The sequence below is a fragment of the Durio zibethinus genome, chromosome 17, assembly GCF_047325235.1.
Source record: "Durio zibethinus cultivar Kanyao isolate XHJ-2024 chromosome 17, ASM4732523v1, whole genome shotgun sequence".
Taxonomy (NCBI): Eukaryota; Viridiplantae; Streptophyta; class Magnoliopsida; order Malvales; family Malvaceae; genus Durio; species Durio zibethinus.
In genome coordinates this window covers 20,177,349-20,187,857 of record NC_143178.1, presented here as the reverse complement: position 1 = coordinate 20,187,857, position 10,509 = coordinate 20,177,349, and the positions used below count along the sequence as shown (strand labels likewise).

Here is a 10,509-nt window from a genome sequence, read left to right as displayed (position 1 = left end):
ATGGATCTAACTTTTGGCCAAAAAAAAAAAAGGATGGATTTAACTCAGGCGTGTGACCAAGCTTGATGGAGTTTTGCCGTGATTCATACCAAAACAAAAAACCATCATTACAGGGTAATAATTTATTGCAATCCTGATGAATTGATCTCCCAATAAAAAAATTACAACTGTACAATGTGGATAATCAAAGTTGAGTTTAATGGTGGACCTTTCAATTATTTCTCAGCTTTCCAGTGCTCTTCTTCTTAACTTTTTAGTTAGGCTTCTAAACATCATTTAGACAGGTCTAAAAGCAGTGTGTTTGGGGGATTATTTTGTTGCAAAGGATTACCAGTTGTCTATGCACTGTTTCAGTTGCTCATAAAGAGCCAATCCAATCCTTACTAATTCTCCTGCACTATTTTGTATAAAACAAAGTGAAAAGCTGAGCCTTTGTGGCGCAAACACAAATTCAAAACAGAGACCCTTCAGCAACCACCGGCCAACCAACCAAAATCATAAAACGAAAAAATGACTTTCTACAAATGGTTTTTCATGTGTGCTCTCCACCCCTCAGGTTGGTATTCTGCGTTATCTGAACCTCATAGCAGCCGTCTTCTTTCTAATCTTGCTTCATATTGATTCTTCAATTTTCTAGTAAATACATCAAATTTTAAAAATTCGCGTCTTTGAAAGAACTCAGCAGAATTTGATTTAGTATTGTCTTTTTTTTTTTTTTTGTGAAAGAGGCTACAGCCTCAAGAGGATTGCAGATATTAAAATTTAAACCTTGAACTTTCTGAATGTTAACTTTTAGTAAGATTATATGAATCAACTGAATTAAGTTTTAGGTTTCAGTCTTTTTTTTTTTTTGGTTTGTAAATGCACAGCTTCCTTAATTCTGCTGAATGAATAACTACTACCTAGCTTGCAAGGAAGAATATCTTTTGGAAAGTAACTCAAAAGGAATTGATGGCAAAGAGTTTTGCTTTTGTGCCCAAAAAAAACAAACAAAAAAAAAGACAATTAAAGAGTTTCATTTGCTTTTGAGCATGCATATATGCTAAAAATGTCTAGAATTGCAAAGGAAATTGAGCAAATGTTGCACCCACCTCCTATTTCACCTCTCTCTTCATTTGCAACTCCTTATATTGACTATTATGAATTGTCCCCTTCATCATTTTCTGTCAGAAGCAGTCCATTTCTTCTTTTGGCTATGGTAATTTTTTATGTAATCTTCTTCATTGCTGGTCTTCTCCATTTGCTAGTTAGATTTCTCATAAAGAGACCATCTTTTTCACCAATTTATCAATCCAATAGATACACTGGAAACTCAGAGTCTCTTGGGCTTCAAAGACATCTTCAACAGCTCTTTCTTTTACATGACTGTGGCCTAGACCAATCTGTCATAGGTGCTTTACCAGTTTTCTACTACAAATATCTAATGGGAATGAAGGAGATTTTTTACTGTACTGTTTGTCTATGTGAATTCTTGGACCATGACTAGCTCAGATTGCTTCCAATGTGTAGCCATGCTTCCACATTGGTTGTATAGACACATGGCTTCTTTCAAACTCTACATGCCCACTTTGTAGAGGACCCCTTTCTGCCCCTACCTTTCCCTTGGAAAGTCCAATGTTTCAATGTGACTACTTGAGGGTAATATCCAATGGGGTTGACGGAATTTCACGCCGTCAGAAACCAGCAGCTGCAGAAGATGTTAAAGAAAGAGGGTGAGACTTGGTAAGTTCAGAAGTTTTTAAATGATGGAGAAAGAGCACTACAAGGAGAGATTAGTTGTTGCACTTCCTCCATTGGTGGAGATGTAGAAGAGAAGAGAATCAGGAGAATTAAAGGTGACAGCTTTTCTGTTTCTAAGATATGGCTTTGGTCTAAGAAGAGCAGATTCCCAGCTTCTTCAGACGCTCATGCTGACGTCTCTCTTAATGTAAGTTTGCGTAGGAATGATAGAACTCAAGCTGTATGAAATGATTAAAGGTTTATCACTTCAAAAAAAAAATGTTTTTTAATAAAAAATGCTGTAGTCTGAAAATAAGAAAAGTAATTGCGAATATTAAAATTTGAATTGAAATTTTATTAGATTTATCTCTTAATATGATTATATCAGCCAATGAAACTGAGCTTTGAGTTTAACCGATCAATCTATATTTTTATCAAATATAAGTGATATTTCATTTACTTTTTAAATTTTTTTTATTTATCTAATTGATGAGGATGCATATGTTTTATGTTCAAATGTAAAAAGAACTAATCTGATTTTCCAGAATATAGCCCTCAGGTATTCAAAATTCCTTACCCAAACAAATTGGAACTGTAACAAATTTTTTTAAAAAAAGATTTATAAGAAACGAACTAAATTAGTTAAAAATTGAAATGAAACTGATTGCTACCTCTTGGTGAGTGAAACAATACGGTTCTCTCTTTATGTGAGGAGGAAATGGTGAAAGGGGAACCTTCCTTCTTTTTCCATATTCATGAAGGGTCGAAATTACGGCCTTTCCTAATTATTTATGTACGTCTTCTATTGTTTATTCGAAAATATCCTTGGACGAATGATATATTTATAATATAAAAAAATTAAAAAAAAAACCTATCTTCCGTTATATAGGCTAACCTCACATGTACATGTACAAAAGAAAATTTTGTATAAGCATAGCGTACATCTCATTCTAGCTCTCTGGATTCTGGAGTATCCGTACATTTTCTTCCACGAAATGAGACATAGGTCATATTAGTTTGTTTCTTTCTATTTTTTTTTTTTTAAAAAAATAAATTTGAGATAGATAAATTGTTCGTTCCTCCAAATTATGATGAGATGTATCTATTTAATTGTCTAAGACAAATAACTGCAGGTTATATATTCGAAATGACCCCAATAAATGATTACCGACAAGATTCGAATCCAAAATCTTTACGTAAAAAATGACAAACCTTAACTAATCGAAGTTTTTTTTCTTTTCAACTCTTATTATTATGTTACACAATTTCATCTATCCCATATTCTAATTTATCCAAATCCAAAATGATTAAATTTAAATTGATTCAAATACAAAATAATTAAATCTAAATTAATAAAAATTAAAAGTGACTTTACTTGAAAGAACCTAAATTTGAAATAATCTGAGTTTTTTTTTTTTTATATAAATCAGAAATGACCTAATATTTTTTTACCCAAAATGTTCCATCCTAAACCGATCCAAGCCTTCCAGTTTAGTTGGACTGTAAGCCCCATTAAAGAGAAAAGCTTACACTTCTAGTTCTAGCAATAGCGTTTGACTTTGCCAAAAATGGAAATAATGAGCAAGGAATTTTTTTAAACGCAGAATGCTAGAGCTGGAATGATAGCCTGGCAGGAAAAGATATCTTGCATTTGACCCTAAAGTTGTTAATGGGAAACTCACCTTCCTTGGGGAGCGTTAAAGAAGGAGATGAAATAGATGTGGACTCCATTTTTCAGAATTGAAAGCAAAATTATGGTTCTCAGGCTTCCATAAGGGAAGTTTCCTGTGAATTTCACAAACACAATGCCAAAATTGCAATTGTAAGAAGAATATTGGATCCCTCTGTAAATGCCAATTTCTCACTATCAGTATCACAAACTTCAACAGAGGAAAAAATTGGCCCATCTATTTGTGTTTTCCACCAAGGCACTAACATTGTAATCCATAACATGTTATTTAATCAAAGCAATGGTGCTGGTCGGTCTAAGATTTTGTTTGAGCTCGGTCAACAACAAAAGAAGCTTCATTGTGTCAATCCTGACTCCCAATATCATCTGATTATTATTCATCACTTAAAACTATCAACATTTTTTTTTCAAAACTAATTAAAAATATTTTTTCTTTAAGACTGTAAAAATTCTATTCAAGGTCGCCCTATTGAATATCATGTGAAATTCACACAAAATCCACGTAAATTTTCTTAAAATAGTAACATTTTTATTTAGCACATAACGCACATATGGCACAAATATCCTAACTAAAGGCCTCATAAGTGAGTTAGGTTAACCGTGTTAAACCTTTAGTTAACACTAGCCCTATGCCCATGCACTCGAGAAGTAAAATAAATAAAAATTTTAATTATTTAGATAAAAATTTAAAAAATAAAAATATATAACTATTCAAAAAATAGTAAAAGAGAAAAACACTACTAGAAAATAGGGTTTTAACAATGGAATTTTTCATTAATAATAGCTTAAATTTTGTCAATAATACATTTATTGATGAAATATACCAACAAAAAATTTTATTGGTAATAAATAAGTCAGTAATACTAATCCATCAATAAATTTAAAATTTCATTGGTAATTATCAATGGAATTTTTCATCGATAAACATTCATTCAATAAAAATTCCATCAGTAATTGTGTTAGAAATCCATTAGTAAAAATTTCATTAGTGATCTGTTGGTATTTCATTGATAATTGGTTGATAATTAGTCACTAAAGGCTGAATTTCATCGATAAATCCATTGATAAATATTTCATTATTCCGTCCATAATTTTTTATTTTCATTGCTAAAACTTGAATTCCGTTGATGAAATCCATTAGTAAAATTATAATTTCATCGATAATTTGATTAATCCATCTATAATTATTTAAAAAACCTGTAAATTAAAAATAAAACATATGTAATAATTTAAAAGTTTATTATTTGTCTATTATTATTAATTAAAAGATCAAATCCACATCATAAAGTTTATATCTTCAAAATTTCTAAAACAATCCAAATTATAAAGTTAACATCCATAACATCCTTAAAATATAGTATTGAAATCCATAAAATTCATAAAATCCGTCATACAAGTCCTGAAAATCATGTCACTATGCTACTGCATCTTTTAATCCCAAATCTATGTTGTCGTCATCAGGTTTAGAAAATTATGTTGGCAATAATTGTCCAAACCCCATCAATTGTATCATCTGATCCATGAAAGACTTAAGTTCAGCCCTTAACTCAGTCCTCAACTCATCAATTTATTCTTGTATTTGAGGCCAATGAGGCAAAAATGACAAATCCCAAATTGAGTGAGACGTTGTTGTTACAGCAATAGACTGATTTGAGCAAAGTAACTCCTTAGATCTATATGCAAATCTAAAGCCATATACATAAGTGCACGTACCTTCCCTTCCAATAACTTCAATCCATGCCTGTAGATCAAAATTTGGATGATTGAAAGAATTTTCACCATATTTCTGACATAATGTAGCAAGGTAGTTTTCCTACAAAAAATTTAAAATAATTCTCATTCCATTTTACCTATATAGTTCAATAAAGTAAGATAACTTCAAACAATTCACAACGTCAAGATTTGATTATTAAATATCCAATAGTTTTCACCTTTCACAAAGTCATTGAATCTTAATATGCACAAAAACCTATCTAGTTCAATACTGAATTTCCTACAATATTTAGGCTTTTAATTACTATAAATATAGTTCATCAACAATCACAATACACAACCAAAACCACAAAGCAAAATACGTAATATTTCACCTTTCACAAAGTCATTACATCTCAATATGTACACAATACTATCTAGTTCAATACTAAATTTTTTGCAATGTTTAGGCTTTCAATTACTACAAAGATAGTTTATCAACAATCATAATACACAACCATAATCACAAAGCAAAATACACAATAATTTTCATTTTTCACAAATGTGATTTCATCGCCACACAGGCAATATACTATTCCTTTGAATTACTATAAAAGTAGTTTGTCAACAATTATAATACACAACCAGACTCATAAAGCAAGTTATGCAACAGTTTTCATTTTTCACAAAGTCTTTACATCTCAAAACTCATAAGATATTATCTATTTCAATAAAGTAAGGCAACAATTTGAAAGTATTCACAAAGCCATTGGAAAGTCACATATACTAACAACTTTCATAAAGCAAGTTATGCAACAGTTTTCATTTTTCACAAAGTCTTTACATCTCAAAACTCATAAGATATTATCTATTTCAATAAAGTAAGGCAACAATTTGAAAGTATTCACAAAGCCATTGGAAAGTCACATATACTAACAACTTTGGACATGTTGTCAACAAAATCATCACGTCCTCCTAAACATCTGTAAGTGTGATTGAAAACTTCTGTAAATGTGGATTTTCATTGTAACTCAAGTGACTACATCGTTTAAAGACATATTCAATGAAATATGTAATAATGCAATTTATATAAAATTGATATTTGATGATAAAAATAACTTGTGAAAAACATCATACCATTCTTTTTTATAAACAGGAAATACAATCAAACCACCATTGTGCTTAATAATACTTTCTTCTTTTTATGTCTGACGATTTTGTTAGGTTTTGGGAAAGATGTTTTGCCATTTCAAAATGCTCCATACATGTTCAATAAGAGCATCTCAAATTGGAGCTGTGATCCACCTCCACTCCATTATTCTGTAGTGTATAATGTTATCAACTTCGTGCTTTTTTATCATCAATTCCTTCTCGTCTGATAATAAGACTTTCAACATATTCTTAAAAATATTGTTCCATGCCTGTTGAACAAGAGCATTATCTAACTCAGCCCATGACATTTTTCTTAATATAATAAATAAGAATACAATAAGTCATAGATAAGAGTATGAACTTTTCATTCAAATAAAATAAATATAATGAACTTTTCATTCAAATAAAATAAATATATATAGAAAAATAAATATCCAATTATTACCTTAAATTTATCAAACATTAAATTCTTCACTGGCATAGGAACTTTATCCCATGTCAGCCAAGAACCAATAAAATTCCTTTAAATTATGCTTGAAATTGTTGAGCTAACTATTGATTGCTCAAAACAATTTCTAATATCCATTTGTCAGTAAGATTAGTTAAACTGCACGTATTCTTTAAAAAAACATATAATAATAAGAAAAAATTAATAGTAAAAAATATGTCATATTTATCTCCTAATAGAGTAATCCACACTTGTTTGTTGGGATATATAGGAGTCCTTAAGCCTTTGTTGGCCCTGTAATCCTCCACCTTATTATCGTCCCCTCTTCTTGTCCAAATGGTGGTTCGTCAGTGAATGATAGATTTACATCATGATTTGTCGGTAGATCATCCATCATCAATGCAAAAGATGACTCGTATATCATCAATGTGAAAGATGACCTGTATGGTGCATCATATTGTATCAATGCTAAAGATGATTGATATGGTGGATTATGTTGTATTGGTGCTAAAGATAACTCAATACATATATCATTTTTCATCGATCTTGGTATAGATCTACCTCGATGAACAAAACTTTTTGCAAGATGTCCCATCATAACTGTCATATAGAATAAAAATATTTCATAAGTATTCCAAAAACACAAAGAAAATATATATAATATTACTTTAGTTTTCTAAGATTAGATGAAATAAGCAAAATATATAAAAATAAGCATATAAAACATTATAATTAAAATAGCCTAAATCAAGTATTATATTTAATGTTAAATATATTGACCACATTGAATAAATATTATATATAGCATTAAAAGTCACACTAAATACATCAATAAGCAAACTCATGTGTTTTATCATAATCATTATTTTCATCATTAATTTTTTCTTGTTTTCCTTTCTCTTTTTCTTTTTCTTCTTCATCATCATCATTATTATCATCATCTCCTTGTTTTCTACTCGAATCACTTGTAATAAATCTATCTCTTCATAATCACTAATAATAAGAATTATAGGATTATCAAGCTCTTCTAAGATAATAATATTTCGTGGAATAGAAACTTCAACTTCTTGGTATACATCTTCATTTAAATCATTTATTTGTTCTTCATCTCCATCAATATTACTTAGCCAATATGTTCTCCTAACCTTTGTTTTGAAGACTGCCTACCAATCATTTCAGTCTCTTCTTTTAAAAAGATAGCTTGTATAGGAAACTTGATGTACTTGCACAGCTAAGACAAATGGATTATTACTAGCAAGTATTGAATTGTATCTAATTTCAATAAAACCATGACAAAGATCTACCCTTACTTCTTTCTTTGTGTCAAACCAATGACATTTAAAAAGTATAACCTTATTCCCTATTCCAATGCACTCTAACTCAATGATATATTCTAAGATACCATAAAAGTCACACTTATAATCATTGTAACAACTTTTTTTCACACATATCTCATAATTCATCATCTTTTAAGTTTGGCCATAGTTAACCATATGAAACATAAAACCATTTACAAAGTAACCTTTGAAACACTTAACCATGCGTCCGAGGCCATAAGTTATAATTTCACCATTTTGCCTTTCAACCTATCCAATTTTAAAATATTAAAATTAATCATTAATTTAAATTATATGAAAATATAATTTCTATTCATATATGTTATTATGCTTTAAACTTACAAATTGTCTTAACCATTACGAAAAATCTTGCATCACGTGCTTTCTCTAATTCTACACCACTTATATTCACAAATTCTCTTCTCACCAAGTCATCAAATATCCTATAATTGTAAATTACGAATTAGAAAAATTGTCAACTTACTAGAAACATACATTATAAAGTTGACATATTACTTACTTAATGTAAGGATCTATCACTTCATAATTCAATAAAATATATAAGTGTGTTTTGGTATACTCATCATTTAATAGCCATCGAGACTTATCTTGTGGGCTCAATATTTGACCAGAATGAGTAAAAATCAAAAAATATCTTCTAGATTCTACAACTTTTTTATTATCATTACATGGAACTCAATTCAATCTTATTGACACCTTTGGATCAAAATAGAAGGAGCAAAAAGTGGATATCTCTTCGATAGCATATGCCTTACATATAAATGCTTTAACAAATGCTCGATTAGTGCACTTTTTTTAAGATGATGAAGAAACCTAGTCATCACCATAGCGCAACATAAATATTATTGAAAGAAAATTGAATTAATCAACGTTAATGTCCAACAATTGAAATATATTACCTTTCAAATAGATACATCCATCGATAATAAACAAGTCTACTAATTTTTGCCTCGTTAGGCAAGTGAATCAACAAATGCTCTATAGAATCAAAGAAAACTAAAGGAAAATTTTTTTTTTAATTTACAGATTATTTTTTCTAACACTTTTATATGATCTACATGCATTTCAGTATAACATAGATCTCTGAAAAATGTAATAGCTTAGTAATTGCATCCCACATAGAGTTAGTCACCAAATCACAAAAGGCAATTGAAAGCAATCTTTGTATGAAAATATGACAATCATGACTTTTCATTCTATAAACTTGCAATCAATCATGTTTACACGCCAAGCTATATTAGATGCAAAACTATCAATACGCTTTAATTGTTTAACCCATGCACAAACATCTCTTTTTTATTCTTTGTTTAAAGTGTAAAAAACTTTAAGCATGAAAACTTTTCATTCCTTTCAATCAATTCCAACTCGAGTTACTTGCAATACACCTTAAGATCTAGTATAGCTTTTATGTTATCTTTGATTTTACCTTTAACATCCATTATTGTGTTAAAGACATTGTCAAATACATTATGCTTAATATGCATCATATCAAGATTATGTCGGATAATATTGGTATGCCAATAAGGCAATTCCCAAAATTTATTTTTTTTCACCTAACTATGACTTTCACCAAAATCGACTAACTTCTTATCACTACATTTCTTGCCAAATATGATATTAAGAAAGCTATCTAACCAAGCTAAAAATTTTTCACCTAATAATAGAGCAATAGGGGAGTCACGCTAACTCAATTTTAAAATTTATATATTAAAGATCTATTAAAGACCACAATATTGTTAACTCATCTATTAAAGATCTCAAGAAAACATTTATATATTTTGACTCGAACTACTCTTTCTTAGAATGACCATATCAACAAAATACATTTTCGGTTCATACATAACCATAGATACCACTATCATTACTAGACATCAAGAGTATAATTTTGCACTTAAATCAAATGGACAAAAAACATCCGCACATAATCCTAAACTTACATTTCAAAGTTCAAGTGTAAATGATTTATGGTTGTGATTAAAATGTTCACAAGCTTCACCATCAAAAGGATGTCGAAACACACCATCATGACTTTAGTTATAGGCATACTGTGTCGTATATTTAATAGTTTTAGTTGACATATAAAGTCTTTAAAGCTTCAATATTAGTGGCATATAACATAAGATTTTATAAGAAATTTGTTTTTTCATCTCACCATTAAACTTATTCTTTAAATATCGAGGATGATCACATATCAAACAATATGTCAAATTTGTTATTTTCTTATAAAACAACATGCAATTGTTTTCACATACATGAATTTTCTTATAAATAAGTCCAACTTTCATCATTTTTTTCATTTTATAGAAGTTTTTTGATAATTTATCATCCACCGACAATATATCCTTTACTATGCTCATCAGATGACTAAAACATGATTCAGTCATGTTAAATTCTTATTTATAATTTAAAAGTAATGACATGGTAGAGAGGATTGTGTGCTTTATACAACT

The 10,509-nt window shown here is 29.5% G+C and overlaps 1 pseudogene; it reads left to right on the top strand.

Annotated features, from left to right (window-relative positions):
• Positions 1 to 239: 239 nt before the first annotated feature.
• Positions 240 to 1,966, top strand: LOC111283041 (RING-H2 finger protein ATL46 pseudogene; annotated as a pseudogene).
• The last annotated feature ends 8,543 nt before the right edge of the window (positions 1,967 to 10,509 follow it).